The sequence below is a fragment of the Balaenoptera acutorostrata genome, chromosome 19 (assembly GCF_949987535.1).
Source record: "Balaenoptera acutorostrata chromosome 19, mBalAcu1.1, whole genome shotgun sequence".
Classification (NCBI taxonomy): Eukaryota; Metazoa; Chordata; class Mammalia; order Artiodactyla; family Balaenopteridae; genus Balaenoptera; species Balaenoptera acutorostrata.
Genome location: NC_080082.1, coordinates 28,153,629 through 28,170,393, shown reverse-complemented (window position 1 = coordinate 28,170,393; position 16,765 = coordinate 28,153,629). Strand labels below are relative to the sequence as shown.

Here is a 16,765-nt window from a genome sequence, read left to right as displayed (position 1 = left end):
ATTGGTATAAATTATACAAGTCTTTTGTCAGGCTTCCCATTTCAGTTTCCTTCCTGTATGTTTTGTTAGCTGTCGCAGTTGTAGAAAATCACCATTGCCCTTGACCTGTCCTGTCAGGCCAAGTGGGAGACCACTCAGGAAGCGAGCGCCTTTCCCAGGCTTCACACCAGGGGGCGCTGTTGGCCAATGTCAGAAGCCACTGGGTTCAGAACCATGTCTGGTGATGCTGTGGTCGCCTGTTTGTGGACATGACACACCAGATGGAGAGGCTCTGCCTCCAGGACTGCACCTGCTGGGTGACCAGCAGGAGGAATGCTAGCACTGCCGACACAGCCATTTCTCTCTTTCCCAATGCAGCCGCCCGCTCTGGCTCTTGGGGTCTTATGCTCTGGGCATACCTGGCACTAGAGCGCTGGGCTGGGATAGGCTCTCAGGGCCCCGCTCCAGGCCATCAGATAGATTGCAGTGACTTTGAACGTCACAGGGAGGGAATTGGAGCCGGATCCGTTTTCTCCCAGGGGGATCCTCTGCCCTCTGTTCATTTCTTGATATGAATAGCCCTTCACTAATTGGTGAGTGGCACAGGCTCCGCAGACTGCCTGGGCTCAAATGCCAGCTCTGTCACTTGTCAGCTGTGTGCCCGTGGACAAACCACTCCACCTCTCTGTGCCTGAGTTTTCCCATCTGTAAAATAGGGGCAATAGTAGTACCTATTTTGAAGGGTAAATAAAATAACCCATATAAAGAGGCTTAGCAGAGGGTAAGTGCTCTGTAAATGGTTATTGTTATCATTCGTATTTTGTTATTATTATTACCGTGTCAACTGAATCTCAGAGGCCGACCCTCTAAGGTCCAGGTCTGCTCGGCCTCACAGGCCCAGCTCCTTGCTCAGCATATCCTGCTGTCCCTCGGCTGCGCTACCTCCTCTCCCACTTTCCCCAGAGCTGTCTTTGGTCCAGCCTTGCTGGCCTTTTGTCATTTTAGGGACATTCCTCACACGGTACAGGCTCCAGGCCATTGCCACCTGTCCCCCTACCCCTCGGTTCCCAAATCCTCTGATCTATCTAAATTCTCAGGGGCTCAGTTATCATGCCTCCCATGAAATCTCTCCAGTTTTCCCACAGAGGAGCTCTCTCTCCCACTCTGATTCCAGCAGAGTGTCCCCCTGCCTCTCTCAGGGTGATGTGAGGCCCCATTCGAGCTCCCCTAGTTTGGCCAGCCCTAGCTTGTACTAGGCTCCCCAGGCCTTGGGGTGGGCCCCCGTCCCAATGCGGGTGCCGAGGATCATGGGCACCTCCGGCCCCTCTCTTGGGCAGCTCCGGGGAGCGGTGACCCAGGCTGGGTCCGCACCCCACTGAAGCAGGGCCTTGCCTGGGACCCACCCCAGCCCAGACCTGGCCTGTTAGATCCTACCAAGCCCAGGGCTGCCCCAGGGAGGATGTGGCCACAATGACACAGAATCGTTCTGGTAATTCTAGGAAACGGCCCCAGCTATGTGGCCCTGTGCCTGGTTGGGGTTCAGGCGCTGGGCAGGGACCACTTCCCGGAAACGCCCTAACCGGGTGGGGGGCAGGGATGAGGGGGCCATTGATGGGCCTCGGTGCCCTCCCCTCACTCCCAGCGGGGTCCTGGCTTTGCCCAGACTGGGCACCGGGCCCAGCTGTCAGGGGCTTCCAGACTTAGCGGAAGATGGAGCGGGAGGCGCCTAGGGCTCGCTGCTCAGGGCCAGAGTCTCCGAGGAGGCCCGTGGTGAAGGATGACAAGTCGAAGCCAGAAAGGCCACAGACTAGCAGTTTCTATGTTGCTTTGTTGCTGGTTTTTTTCAGAAAGACATAGTGTGTGTATGGGGGGAGGAGGGTTGAATGAGGGTTGCCCGATAAAATACAGGATGCCCAATTTGAGGGACAGATACAAAAAAATGTTCACTGTTTATCTGAAATTCAAATTTTATCCTGTAGATCTCTGTCTACTTATTTTTTTCTTTTCTTTATTTCTTTTGCTAAGTCTGGCAACACTCTTAGAAAGGAGCATTGGCTCTGGAGTCTGGGGTGTGCACTCTTTACCCTTCAAATCAATCCACCCTGTGCTGACTGGGGACCCCTCTGCCCACTGAATGAGCCCTGCACTCAACTCGAGGCTCCTCCTCCAGGGCTCCCATTGCCAGCCAAGGTTGCCACCAGGATGCTCAAGGGCTCTGCCTTGTGGTGCCCCTCCCATCAACCATGGTGCAGACCAGCCTCCATCCACCACAGAGCCTCTTCACAGGCCTCCCTGCCTCCCCACTCCCAGTCTGAGCTTGACTCAGAAGCCAGAGGGAATTTTTTCATCCTGTAACCTGACCATGTCCCTCTCTGCGGAAACCCTTCCATACCTCCCCCTCCTTGTAGTCAAACTCCCCTCCGGAGCTCGAAGACCCTGGGGGTCTGACCTGTGCTCACTTCTCCCACCCGTCTCCCACCATTCCTTCCTCATCCTCCTTGCTTCTGCCACCCTGAACTATTAATACTTCAAGTTCCCTGAACAGGTCCTTTCTCACCTCCAGGCCTTGGCACAAGCTGCCTGGAACACTGTCCCTCAGGACTTTCATTTGCAGAAAGATGGCAACACACCCTTATGATCTCAGCTTTGCAGCCTCTCCTGATCTCCCTGTGTCTGGACCAGGAAGCTGCCCCTGACCTGTAAAATCTAGGATGGGGCCTTCTCTCGCCTCCATAGCCTTTGCCCTTCCCCCATGACAATAGTTATTTCTCTCTTTTATGAACGTCCGTATCATTTCAAAAGTGAATTATCATCTGCAAATTTACTTCGACAAATCTTTTAAAAATTGATAGACTAGGGAGACAAATCCACCAGCAGCATGTGATATTTCAAATGCTTCTCTTAATTATTGATGGCAAAGCTGAACAAATTAGCCAAGATATGGAAGATTTGAACAACATAAGCAACAGACTTGATATAATAGACATTAATTGAATTTTGTCTCCCATGGTCAGATTCTCCTTAAGCACTTATGGACTATTTTCAAAAATTGATAGTATACTAGATTAGAAAACAACCTCCAAAAAAATTTCAAAGAATTGCTATTAGGGCACATTCTTTGACCTCAGTGCAGTGGAGTTAGTAATAACAAAAATATAATTTAAAATATCCCTACATATTTGGAAATTTATCACTGGGATTAACAAATTGACCAAAGGAATGGAAAAGAGAGCCTGGAAACAGAGGAGGCATGTGTGGGACTCTGATTTATGACAATGGAAGCTGGCAGACCAGAGGGGGAGGGACCATGTGATTTAGTAGAGCAGGTAAAATCGGTTATACATGTGGGGAAAAAGTCCACTTGAATCTCTGCCTTACAGTGTACTCAAGAATCAGCTCTAGGGACTTCCCTGGCGGTGCAGCGGTTAAGACTCTGTGCTTCCACTGCAGGGGGCACGGGTTTGATTCCTGGTCGGGGAACTAAGATCCCGTATGCCGCGTGGGGCAGCCAAAAAAGAAAGAAAGAATCAGCTCTAGATGAATTAAGGACTTACGTGTCACAAGCACAACTTTAATACTGTTTGAAGAAAATATAGGTTAATATCTTTCTGACTTCAGGGTGGGGAATCAACTCTTAAAGAAAACACCAAAAACGTGTTAACCATGATGAAAAGATACAACTGACCACATCAAAAATAATTTCTGTTTGAGACAGAGTCACAGATGTAGAAAACAAACATATGGTTACCAAGGGGGAAAGCGGGGGAGGGATAAATTGGGAGATTGGGATTGACGTATGCACACTACTATATATAAAATAGGTAATTAATAAGGACCGACTGTATAGCACAGCAAACGCTTCTCAATACTCTGTAATGACCTATATGGGAAAAAAAAATCTAAAAAAGAGTGGATACATGTATATGTATAACTGATTCACTTTCCTGTAAATCAGAAACTAACACATTTTAAATCAACTATACTACAATAAAATTTTTTAAAAATTAAAAATAATTTCTGTTTCAAGGAAAGGGGAACAATAGTTACTCCAGATGTCAAAAGACACCTGAAAAGAAGTGAAAAGACGAGCCATATCTGGGAAAAGATGTAAGCACAGAGTTGGTATCAAGATCCCCTATGGATCAGTAAGAAAAGATAAACAAGAGAAAAATGAGCAAAAACCATGAACTGGCATTTCACAAAAGATGAAATGGCCAGAAAACATGACAGGATCTTAAGTTCACTAGCGATCAGGGACATGGAAATGAAGACCACAATGAGACGTTATTTTCCACCCAGTTGGTTGGTAAAAAGTGCAACATCTGACGCTGTTAAATGTTGGCTAGGATATGGGTCAGCAGGAACTCTCAGAATTGCTGGCAGGACTGTAAAGTGATTCAAGCATCGTGGAAAAACAGTTTGGCATTTCTCTGTAAAGATAACAGTGGCACACCTGTGTCCCAGCCATTCCACTCCCAGGATTCTGAGAGGAAGCCCTGCAGGTGTATCTAGATACACACCTGAAAGTGTTCATAACAGCACTGCTGGCAATCGCAGAAACGCTGCAACAACATGGTGAATCTAAGACACGTGGTGCTGAGTTGAAAAACTCAAATCCCAGAGACTATACATGGTTTGATACTCTTTAGTTTTAAACCCTGCACAAGCAAATGATATCTAAGCATGTATACTCTACTGAGCTATACAGACAGAGTGAGTGAGTGACAGCCGCAAAATTCAAGACACCTCTGGGGAGGGAGAGGGGAGGAGGGGGAAGGGTAGTGGAGGCTCCAGCATTTGGATTTTATTGGAGGGCAAAGGGGAGCTGGTTTCTGAGAAGAGTGATGTGATTCCAACCTGTTTTTTTTTTTTAATTTGAAATTAAGTTTATTCGTGCATTAAACAGTTACAGAATACCCTTGGGACATTTTTAGTCCAACAATTAAAATTGCATTTAAAAGCCAACTGGAAGAGTTTAGAGACCAAAAAGACATCTGGAGTAACTATTGTTCCCCTTTCCTTGAGTTTATATATATTTACCTTTTAGGCAAGAGAGAGAACTGTGATTACTTCCTATTCCAGGGGATGTGATTTCCAGTTCCATTGTCTTAATGTGTATAAGATTCTTCTGTGAAGGCCAGAGAAGATCAAAGAATTTGATGTTGATTGGAAGAATTAAGAAGACAAGACTAATGGTTGGTTCATGGACCCACAATTTTATCACAAATCACTAGATGGGGTGGTGGGAGGGGTATTATGTTTCCCATCAATAAAACCTCAGGTATTTATTTTATTTTTGGCTGTGCCGTGTGGCTTGCAGGATCTTAGTTCCCCGACCAGGGATTGAACCCATGCCCCCTGCAGTGGAAGCATGGAGTCCTAAGCCCTGAACCGCCAGGGAAGTCCCCTGAGGTATTTAAAGACTCCATAGACGTGCAGGGAATTCCCTGGCGGTCCAATGGTTAGTACTCCAAGCTCTCACTGCCAAAGGCCCTGGTTCGATCCCTGGTAGGGGAGCTAAGATCCCACAAGCTGCGCAGTGCAGCCAAAAAAAAAAAAGAAGACTCCACAGCCATGGAAACTCACTTCTATGTCTCTCAGAGGTAATGGTGAGGCTGAGAAGGCTGCGGTGGGAGCTCATACTTCCTTGGACTTCTCACATACGTTAGTGCCAAAACCTAACCAGGACTGGACCATGTCAAACACTTCTCTGAACAAAGTGCTTAATCAGTTTTCTCTTCAGGATGCATTCCAAGGCAACAGTGTGATCTGTGATGAATTTTTCCCGGTCTGTTTTTGGCTTGTCTCAGTGCTAAAGTCTATGGCAATACAAAACAGCATGGTCATTTACTGTGAGACCTGCCTGAGTCAAAGAATGGGCTCTCTCAAGTCTCAGCAGTCAGGGTTTAACCTAGCTCATTTTTCTTGGCTATTCTCATCATCCAGATGGCAGGAACCTTCTGTGGGGATGTCTCTTTTATTCTCCTCCATGGATTCCAAAGGGCAGTCTTGACCTATGGCCAGCACCTGTCCGACAGTCATGTCAACACGAGCAGCTTTCAAGTAGCTGGCACACACCTGCCAGTCCTCCACAGAACAGGGCTCCACCACGGAGTCTCTGGGAAGGTCAGCTGGGAGAGGCGTCTCTAGGCAGCAAGGCAGGCTCTCCCCTTCTGGACTGGGAAGGACCCTCAGGACTGCAAGATTCAACAGGCGGCTGAGACCTGACATTAGCATGACGTCACCGCTGTGCATACACATGGGGATGGGGGCTTCATCTCTTTTGAGGCCACCCAGGAGAAAGATGGCAGACTCTCCAAAGCTGAACGACAGCAGGGGTTTGGAGTGATCTAGTTCAGATTTATCTACGTGGATTCCCAGCATGGAGTCTAATCGTTAGTAATTCAGGATACCCGCTTCAGCTCGGAAACCCTGAAATCCACAGGCAGTGTCCACTTACTCTGAGAGGAAAGTCAGGTCAGCAGGGAAAGGTGTGTAGTCATCTGCAGAGTATTTCTTACCGTCCCAGTTACAATGGTAGCCTAGGGTCACCCAGTGCAGTTTCTCTAATAAACTTCAGGGTCTCCATTTATTCACTTCTTTACACCTTAGAAGCTCTTTGCTCTGTTCCCAAAATCTTGGGTCTCTTCTTAGTCACATGTTTGCCCAGGTTACATACATTGGGTTTCCGGGAATATAACTTAAGGCACTGCTTCACTTAATGCCGCTGGTGACCTGGGAGGAAGGGTTTGGGATAAAAATAAATCTGGGATAGGCTTGCAGTCCGTAGGCTTGCCACCTGCTGGCCAGCTGAAGTCCTGCTCTGTATGCATCGTGGTCACTGGCTGGGGACACATTTAACTGAGATTTGACTACCCTGGGGGCACCAGGCCCCGTGCCTTGGGCTGCTTGGGCCGCCAAGAAGTCAGTGACCCCTCCCAGGTCTGCGGTCCTGGGGCGGCTCTGCCGGCAGAAGCGGAAAAGCTTCGGAAAGTCGTCCTCCCCAGGCTCCACTGCCAGCATCGCCACAGAGCCCACAACCACTGCCACCTTCCCCATCTCGCTGCCTGGCCTCGTTTCCATCCTATTGTTGAAAAACAATGAAAGTAAGTGTGGAATTGCTACACCTGTGAGTTTTCAGGCTTTTCCTTCTCTGAGCCCCATTTTCTTCCTAATAATGGTAAGAGGGAACCCTTACTATGTACCCAATGCTCCCTACATATATTAACTCACTTAATTTTCACAACAACTCTGTGAGGTAAGTTTGATTATTATCATGCTTGTTACACCCATGAGGCAACTGAAGCACAGAAAGGTTAAGTGACTTGCCCAAGGTCACACAGCTACTCGGTGCTGGAGCTGAGATTCAAATCAGCCTCTGTTTCCTTATCAGAACAGTGGAGGGATGGGAGCAACCCCACTGGATGACGAGTTCTATAGTGGCAGGGGCTGTGTGTGTGTGTGTGTGTGTGTGTGTGTGTGTGTGTCTGTGTTCCCTTGGGGACCCACCCGGGATGCTCAGGAAGTCAGCCATGATTATTGTCCCAGCAGGGTTTGGCAGGGAGGCAGGGAGCCAGCATGGGAGGGAATCAGAGACAGTCTGGGTTCGAATCCTGGCTCTGCCACTCACTCACTGCAGACCTTGGCAATCCTCTTGAGGCCTCTCTGAGACTTAGTTTTCTCACCTATAAAATGGGGGCCGTCCTAGTTGCTATTTCCGGGGCTGCTGTGAGGGAGAGAAAGGTGTGAGTGGCCTGGCCCACCGCCCAGCGTGATGAGCAGTGCTTAAATGTGGGCTGTTATTAGTCACCTGTTCACGGATGTCCTCAGCAGCTCTCTCTAGGTGATTTCTAACAGGACTTGGTCAGGAGTAGGCCCTTCAGAGTGTGAACACCGGCTCCAGCGCCTCTCATACCGCTGGTGATGTGAGCTGTGTCTAAGAACATTTACATGGGAGCCTCAGCCTAAGGGCCAGAAGGTCAGCAGCTGGGGTCAGGGTGAAGGTGGGCTCCTCAGCTGGCTGGGCACCGCCAGGGCCGCCAAGTCAGGTGCTGGGGTGGTCATTCCTATGGTGACCACCAGGGGTCATGGTTGGCCACTTTTGCCTTCTTCCCTGGTCCCAGAGCCCGTGGGCAACCTGCAGAGGACAGCGAGGACTCCCACATTCCTGCCAACTGCAAGGTGGGGCATTTCCAGCAAGAGTGCATCTGAGGCCCTGACTTGGCTTTCCCACCTCTGTTAAATAAGAAAACTGATAAGTTTTTCCACCCCTCTTTGGGAATGTCTGCTGTTCTTTCATCTACCCATCCATTTATCTCTTTGTTCATTCACTCATCTGTTCATCCATTCATCCTTCTGTCTGTCCATCCCTTCATTATTCCTTTATTTTCCATTTGTTCATGTATCCATTCATCTGTCCTTTTATCCAGTCATCCATCCATCCATCCTTCCATCCATCCAACATCCAACATCTGTCCATCTACCCTCTGTCTATCCCACATGCACAAAGACCCCATGTTGAGCCAGGCTTGTTCAGCCTGAGGTTCCCCACGAAGGGAGGAGGCCCATTTGCTGCTCCCGCCACCCCTCTCCCCCATCTCCTCCAGGCTCACCATCTGGTGGGACCAGGGATGTACCAGGCAACGATAACATAAGATGATGTGTGTGGACAAAATTGGGGGTGCAAAAATGTCACATTTCATTATTAATTTTTATATCACATTAGACTCCAAGGCTCTCCCATCCTCTGCATGGGGATCGACATTTGTGAGAAGGTCTTTTTTTTTTTTTAATTTTATTTATTTATTTTTGGCTGTGTTGGGTCCTCGTTTCTGTGCGAGGGCTTTCTCTAGTTGCGGCAAGCGGGGGCCACTCTTCATCGCGGTGTGCGGGCCTCTCACTATCGCAGCCTCTCTTGTTGCGGAGCACAGGCTCCAGACGCGCAGGCTCAGCAATTGTGGCTCACGGGCCTAGTTGCTCCGCGGCATGTGGGATCTTCCCAGACCAGGGCTCGAACCCGTGTCCCCTGCATTGGCAGGCAGATTCTCAACCACTGCGCCACCAGGGAAGCCCGAGAAGGTCTTTGAGTTCAACAAAAATCTGAGAGGCTTATGTTGCTCCTGGAAGGCAAATGGGGAAAGGGCCTCTGGTTCAACTTCAGCCCCTCGTAGTCACTGCTGATGTCCTCGTATTGGAGCCCATGGGGTCTCTTAGTCCGCTGGCTCCTGGCCCCTCCCCAGGCTTCCTGGCCAAGGGGATGCTTTGCTGAGAAGCTGCCTGTCAGAGGCGCCCCAGACCTTCCTCCCCAGCAACGGGGGCCTCTGGTCTCAGGCAGGCAGGTCCTGGCTTCAGTCCTTCACCACAGGGACCTACGCCGCAGGAACACAAACCGACCCAGACCCTAGATCCTGGAGCCTGCGGGCTTGGCTGCTTCCTTAGGCGGGCTGTTAGGGCAGGGTGAGGGGTGTAACCCAGCCTGGCAGGAAGGTTTCTTATGAGAGGGGACTTCTAACTGAGACCTCCATGTTGAGTAGAGTGGGACAGGGGAAGGGGGAGGGGGAAGTTGGGGGTGGTAAAAGGAAGAGAGAGTGCAGACACGTGGGCTTGGGGGGCAGGGTGGCAGTGGGAGGGGCAAGAGAGAAACCAGAGGGATAAGAAGGGGCCCCATCTTGGAGCTTGGGCAGTAGGGAGATACTGAAGGTCTTTGACCAGGTGAGTTCCCCATGCAAGTGGTGTTTCCAAAGAGTCACTCTGGCAGTGGGTGGAAACAGGTTGGAAAAATGTCCAGGGAGGAGTAGCCATCTCTGGTTGTTCTCGGATGGACGTGAGACACTGGTGGGCCACCCCTCCCACGGTTGTGCTGACGGCAGGAATGGAGGGAGGGGGGGCGAGGCTCTGTGGGGCGTTGGGAGGGGAGACCCATAGGATGGAATTGCTTGACTGGCCACCAGGTGGTGGGTGGAGTCATCAAGGCTGATACCTGGGGTCCTGGGTGGTGGGTGGTCTGTCTGTAACTGGGGTGGGGAACCCACGAAGGGAGAACAGGTGGTACGTGTGTGTGCCTCCGTTTTATTGATGTAATCCTTTACTGTTAAACATTAATGAAATGTGAACTATAGAGAATACACAGGATCTATACACAACTTAACAAAAATTATAAAGCAAATCCCCAAGTAACCCCCACCCCCCGAAACCTCCAGCCTCTTTTCTCCATCCCACACCTTCCTGCACGGAGCATGGAAACACCCTGACATTTACAGGCATCGCTTCCTCACTTGTACGGATAGTTTTACCCCCAATATCTGCATCTCTGAATAACATAATTTTGGTTTTCCCTGTTTTAGAAGTTTATATAAACAAAACCCATGTTTCTTCAACTTACCATTAAGTGTGTAGGATTCATCTGTGTCGTTGTGTGTAGATACAGTTTATTCAAGTTCATTGCTGTATGCCATTCTAGTACGTGACCACACTACAAGCTATGAACCCATTCTCCTGTGGATGGACGTTTGGGATGTTTGCAGGTTAGGGCTATTGTAACCAATGCTCTGATGAGCGTTCTCATATGTACGTAGAGGCGCATATTTATACACGTGTCTCTCCAAGTTGTATATCTGGGAATGGGATTTCTGAGCTACAGGTCATATGTATCTTCAACTTTACTAGAAGATGCCAGTTTTCTGAAGTGGTTGAATAAATTTACAGTCCCACTCTGCTTGGATGAGTGTTCCCATGGCTCTCTGGTGCTGCACACGGCATTGCTATTTTTTGGCAGTCTGCTGGGTGTGTAATGGTATCTCGTTGTTACTGTAAGTTGCATTTCCAAGGCAATTTAATGAGCTAGAGCATCTCTTCATATATTTATTGGCTGGTTGGACCCTCCCCCCTTTTAAAGTGTCTATTTAAATCTTTTCTCTATTTTCTATAAGGTTGTTTGCAGCGTATGCCTCTGGTGCCAGCGTCACTCTGATTTCAGCCGCTGTGCGGGGTACAAACCTCCCACCAGAGAGCCAGTCTTTCCACACTCTACCCAGGGTCTTCTCCAACACTGTGGAAAAGACTGGAATGGGGGCGTGATAGCTGATGAACAGGCGCCCCACCTCCTGACCTCCATGGAGACAGCTCTGGAGCTCCTCAGAGGTCCTGGAGGTCCCGCTGCCTACAGCAGTGACCTTGATAATGCCCTTGTATTTGGATGTCTGCCTGCCCTGTCTCACTCTCCCCACCCCTCACTCCTCCCTCGGGCATCATCTTCTAGACACCCAAGCCCTTGTCTCAGGCTCCCTTCTCCTCTTGTTCTTATTGATTTCTGGGGGATATTTACATATTCTGGATACGACTCCCTTGTCAGTTACACTATTGCAATTATATTTTCCCACTCTGTGATTTTTCTATTCACTTTTTTCCCCTGTAGTCTTTTTTTTTTAATTAAAAAATTTTTTTGGCCTTACCACGTGGCTTGTGGGATCTTATTTCCCTGACCAGGGATTGAACCAGGGCCCTTAGTAATGAGAGCATAGAGTCCTAGCCACTGGACCACCAGGGAATTCCCTCCCCTGCAGTCTTTTGATGAACAGAAATTCTTCAGTTTAATATGTTCTAGTTGATTAAACATTTACCTGATGGCTGGTGCTTTTGTGTCTAAGAAATTCTTCCCTTATTCAAAGTCAGGAAGACGTATTTCTATATCGTTGCTCAGAATTTTTGTAGTTTTTCACCATTAGGTCTTTAATTTACCTGCAATTGGTTTTCGTGACTGGTATGTAGTAGGATCGAATTTTTTTTTTTTCCTATATGGATACCCAACCATCTGAGCACCATTTATTGAAAAGTCAAGTCTCTCCTCAATTCTCAGAAATGCCGCCTCTGTCGTAAATCAGGCAGCCACGTATGTGTGGGACCATTGGTGAGTGCGCCAGTTTATTTCTGATGTCCCAATTAAGTTTTAGAATTCTATCTGAATTTTGTACATTTCTGGTTAGATTTACTTCTAGGTACTTGATATATTTTGAAGTGTTGTAGATGGTGGTTATATTAATTATTTGTTGACATGTAACAAATTATCCCAAAACTCAGCATCAAAACCCCAAACATTTATTATCTCCAGTTTTTGTGAGTAGGAACCTAGCTGGTGGCTCTGGCTTAAGGTCTTTTATGAGGTTGCAGTCAAGTTGATGGCTAGGGCTGTGGCCTTATCTGAAGGCTTTGATTCCCACAGTGAGAAGCTGGAAGAAGGACCTCGGTTCTTGTCTTCTTTGAAGAAAGAATTCAGCAAAGAGACCAAGACTGTGAAAAAGATAAAAGCATTTATTAGAAGCAAAGTACGTGTGGAAGAAGCAAAGTATTTGTGGAAAAAACAAAATATGTGTAAAAGAGCACACAGGCGAGTCAGATTGAGTTGCACCCAGTAGGGGCAGCTTAGATTGCTTATATAGGGGCAGTTTTCCTTTTTTTTTTTTTCCTGGCCAGTCATCTCCATATTTGGTCCTGGTGTGGGTGTGAATCTCTCAGCCAAGATGGATTCCAGCTGGCGTCTTCTCTCTCCTTTTGTCCTTCCCCTAGACTGATGGTCTTCTCTGTGCATGTGTTGGGCAGGGAAATCCACAAGAATGCACCCAATCAGGGCCCAATGTTCCCACTGGTGTCCCATCTCAAAGAGTCAGCAGGAGACCAGCTGCAGCTGCTCAGCCTGGGGCCTATCTATATCCTACCTCAGCTTGACTTGTAGGGCTGCCTCATGTCATGGCAACTGGCTTTGCTGGGAAGAAGTGATTTGAGAGAGAGGGAGAGAGAACACCCAAGAATGGAAGCCACAGTCTTTTAATAACCTAACATCAGAAGTGACATCTCATGATTTCTGCCATATTCTATTCATTAGAAGTAAATTACTAAGTGCGGCCCACACAAGGGGAGGGGATTACATAAAGGCGTGACTACCAGGAAGCTGGGATGATTTGGGGCCATCATATAGTGAATAGAGCCTGTTACAGTGACCTTTTAAAAAGTTTGTTTTCTAATTGCAGTTACTATATAGTATTGCATAGTGATGTGGGGTTTTTTTTGGTTTTTTAAGGCAGAGGGTTTTTTTCTAGCTTTTTGTTTGTTTGTTTGTTTTCTGGCTGTACCCTGCAGCTTACTGGATCTTAGGTCCCCAACTAGGGATTGAACCCGTGCCTTTGGCAGTGAAAGCAGAGAGTCCTAACCACTGGACCACCAGGGAATTCCCCATAATGATGTCTTAACATTGATTTTTTTGTATCTGGCAACCTTGCTAAACTCTCTTATTAATTCTAATAGTTTGTCAATTTTTAAAAATGTACTCAAAAAAAAAAATGTACTCATCATAGCATCTATGAATAATGAGGTTTGTTTTTTTCTTTCCAATCCTTGTCTGTTTTATTTCTCTTCCTTTTCTTACTGCATAGGCTAGGTCTTACAGAACAATACAGAGCTGGTATAGTAACAGCAGGCTTTCTTATCTTGCTACCAATTTCAAAGGGAAAGTTTTTGACAGTTTCACCTTAAAGTATAATATTTGCTGTAGGGTTTTTTAAAAAAGTATATACCCTTCATCAGATTTAGGAAGTTCCTAATATTTCTAGTTTACTAAGGTGTTTTTTTTTTTAAACTATGAATGGATATTGAATTTTGTCAAACATCTCTTTTGCATACAATGATCATTAGAATTTTCACCTTTGATCTATTAATGTTTGAACTACATTAATTTTTCTTCTAACATTAAATCTACATTGCATTGGTTAAACCTAGGTTGATCATAACATTATCCTTTTATATGTTTCTGGGTATAGTTTGTAATATCTTGTTTAGAATTTTTGCCTCTGTGTTCTTGAGAGAGAGTAACCTGTAATTTTTCTTTCTCATATGCCTTGTTGGGTTTTGATGTCAAGATTATGCTAGCCTCATAAAATGAGTTTGAGTCTTCATTAAGAGTTTGGGCCAATTTAGAATTATTGTTTCTTTCCAGAATTTTCTGTAGTATTTTCCAGTGACGCTCTCTGGTGATGGGTTTTCATTGTGGGAAGATTTTTGACTACAGATAGAAGTTACTTAGTGTACAGGACTGTTCAGGATTTTTATTTCCATTTAGAATGCTTACTGCAGCTTAAGTAAGCAATGTTTTTCTAGGACTTTTATAATATTTAACTATATTAATTTTTAGATTTATTGGCATAAAATTGTTCACAATATTCTGTTTTATATGATTACTGTTATAGCATAATGTTTCTCTTTTCCAACCTGACATAGGTTATTTGTGCCTTTTTCTTTTACCTTCATAGTTTGCCAGAGGTTTGTCAATTTTGTTAGTCTTTCAAAGAGTCAATTTTGATTTTTGTTGATTTTCTTAATTGTAAGTTTGCTTACTACTTTACTAACTTGTGTTTTTATCTTTATTATTTTTCTGCTATATACTTTTAATTTACTATTCTTTTTCTAACTCCTTGAGGTAGATGCTTACCTAACTAATTTTAAGCCTTTATTCTTTTCTAGTATATGCTATATATTTCCTTATAAGTATTATTTTAGAAAAATTTCCTATGATTTTGAATATATATTTTCATTACTGTTCAGTTTTAGAAATAGTTTGTTTTTAATTGTGGTTTCTTCTTTGTTATAAAAAGTGTGTCTTTAAATTTTCTAAATATGTGGGGATTTCCTTTTATATTGATTTCAAGCTTAATTATATTGTGGTCAGAGAAACATTATCTGAATGATTGATTTAAATCCCTTGACATTTACTGAGATTTGCTTTATGGCCCAGAATATGAGCTATATTTATAAATGTTCTGGATGGGCTTGAAATGGATTTTTTACATTTGTTGTGTGCAGTGTTCTATGTATGTTCAAGTCTAATTTATTAACTGAGTTCGTCAAATCTTCATCTCCCTTCCCTATCAAATTGAAAAAGGTGTCTTAAAATTTATTATGGCTGTTGATTTGTCTATTTTTCAGTGTAGTTCTATCAAGTTTTGCTGTATATATTTTGAGCTTATGTTATTAGGTACATAGAAATTTAATATTGTTACGTCCTCCTAGTGAAATTAAGTTTTATTATTATCTTTTCCTCTAGTAATGCATTTTACCTTAATGTCTACTTTGTCTTTTTTCTTAAAATTAATTAATTAATTAATTAATTAATTAATTAATTAATTTTTGGCTGCATTAGGTCTTCGTTGCTCCATGTGGGCTTTCTCTAGTTGTGACAAACAGGGGCTACTCTTTGTTGCAGTGTGCGGGCTTCTCATTGCAGTGGCTTCTCTTGTTGAGGAGCATGGGCTCTAGGTGTGGGCTTCAGTAGTTGTGGCTCGTAGGCTCTAGAGCACAGGCTCAGTAGTTGTGATGCACGGGATTAGTTGCTCCACGGCAAGTGGGATCTTCCTGGACCAGGGCTACGAACTCATGTCCCCTGCATTAGTAGGTGGATTCGTAACCACTGCGCCACCAGGGAAGCCCTACTTTGTCTTTTTACGAATATAGTTATATCCGTTTTTTTAAAACTAGTATTTTTATTTTATTACCTTAAATTTTTCTCTACTTTATGTTTTAGAGGTGTTTGTTCATTTTTTATTTTTTTTTAAAAAATATTTATTTATTTATTTATTTGGCTGTGCCGGGTCTTAGTTGCTGCATGTGGGATCATTGTTGAGGTGCGCGGGATCTTTAGTTGTGGCATGCGGGGTCTTTAGTTGCGGCATGTGGGATCTAGTTCCCTGACCAGGGATGGAACCCAGGCCCCCTGCATTGGGAGCACAGAGTGTTTTTTGTTTTTTTTTTTTTAATTTTTTTGACGTGGACCATTTTCAAAGTCTTTACTGAATTTGTTACACTATTGCTTCTTTTTTTTTTTTTTTTTTTTTTTAATGTTTTGGTTTTTTGGCCACTAGGCATGTGGGATCTTAGCTCCCTGACCAGGGATTGAACCCACACCCCCCTGCACAGGAAGGAGAAGTCTTAACCACTGGACCTCCAGGGAAGTCCCTGTTCATTTTTAAACAAAATAAATTTCCCCCCATCCAGTCTGAAAATGTTGCCTTTTTAACTGGAGCATTTAGTTCATTTATAATTAATGTATATGTACAGGTAAATGTAAATGTAAGGTACACCTACTGTAAATATTTGGAATTAAATCTACCATCTTATTTTGTGCTACTTCTCTTATTCATCCTATTTTTTTTCTTTTCTTTCTGGCCTTTAAAGAGTTGTCTGTATATGTTTTATCATTTAACTCATATCATTTACTTCCTTAATAAGTTTGAAATGATATACTCTGTTTCTATTCCTTTGGTGAAGGAGCTGGCAACTTTTTTCTATAAAAAGCCAGATGGTAAATATTTTAGGCTTTGCATGCCACAGACAGTCTGTTACACATTCTTCTTTGTTTGGATTATTATAACCCTTTCCATATGTTGAAACCATTCTTAGTTTGCAGGACATACAAAAACAGGTTGCAAGCTGGGTCTGACCCATGGGCCAGTGTCCTGACCCTTGTTTCAGTGTTTACCCTAGAAATTGTAACATGCACACTTAATTTATTAAAGCCTAAAATTTATCAAACCTTTGCCCTTCCCCTGAATACCACATTGATATTAGAACATTTTGATTCTATTTACTTCCCACTACCAATTTATGTTAGATTGTCCGATATTTTCATTTTATTTTAAATTCCACTAGACTTTATGATTACTGTTCTATACAGTCATTATTTTATACATTTGTCCATATTTTTTTTACCACTTTCTCTAGTCCCTATTCTTTTTTGTATCCTCAA

The 16,765-nt window shown here is 44.8% G+C and overlaps 1 pseudogene; it reads right to left on the bottom strand.

Moving 5' to 3' along the window:
- Positions 1 to 5,895: 5,895 nt before the first annotated feature.
- Positions 5,896 to 7,038, bottom strand: LOC103015691 (nucleic acid dioxygenase ALKBH1-like; annotated as a pseudogene).
- Positions 7,039 to 16,765: the final 9,727 nt, after the last annotated feature.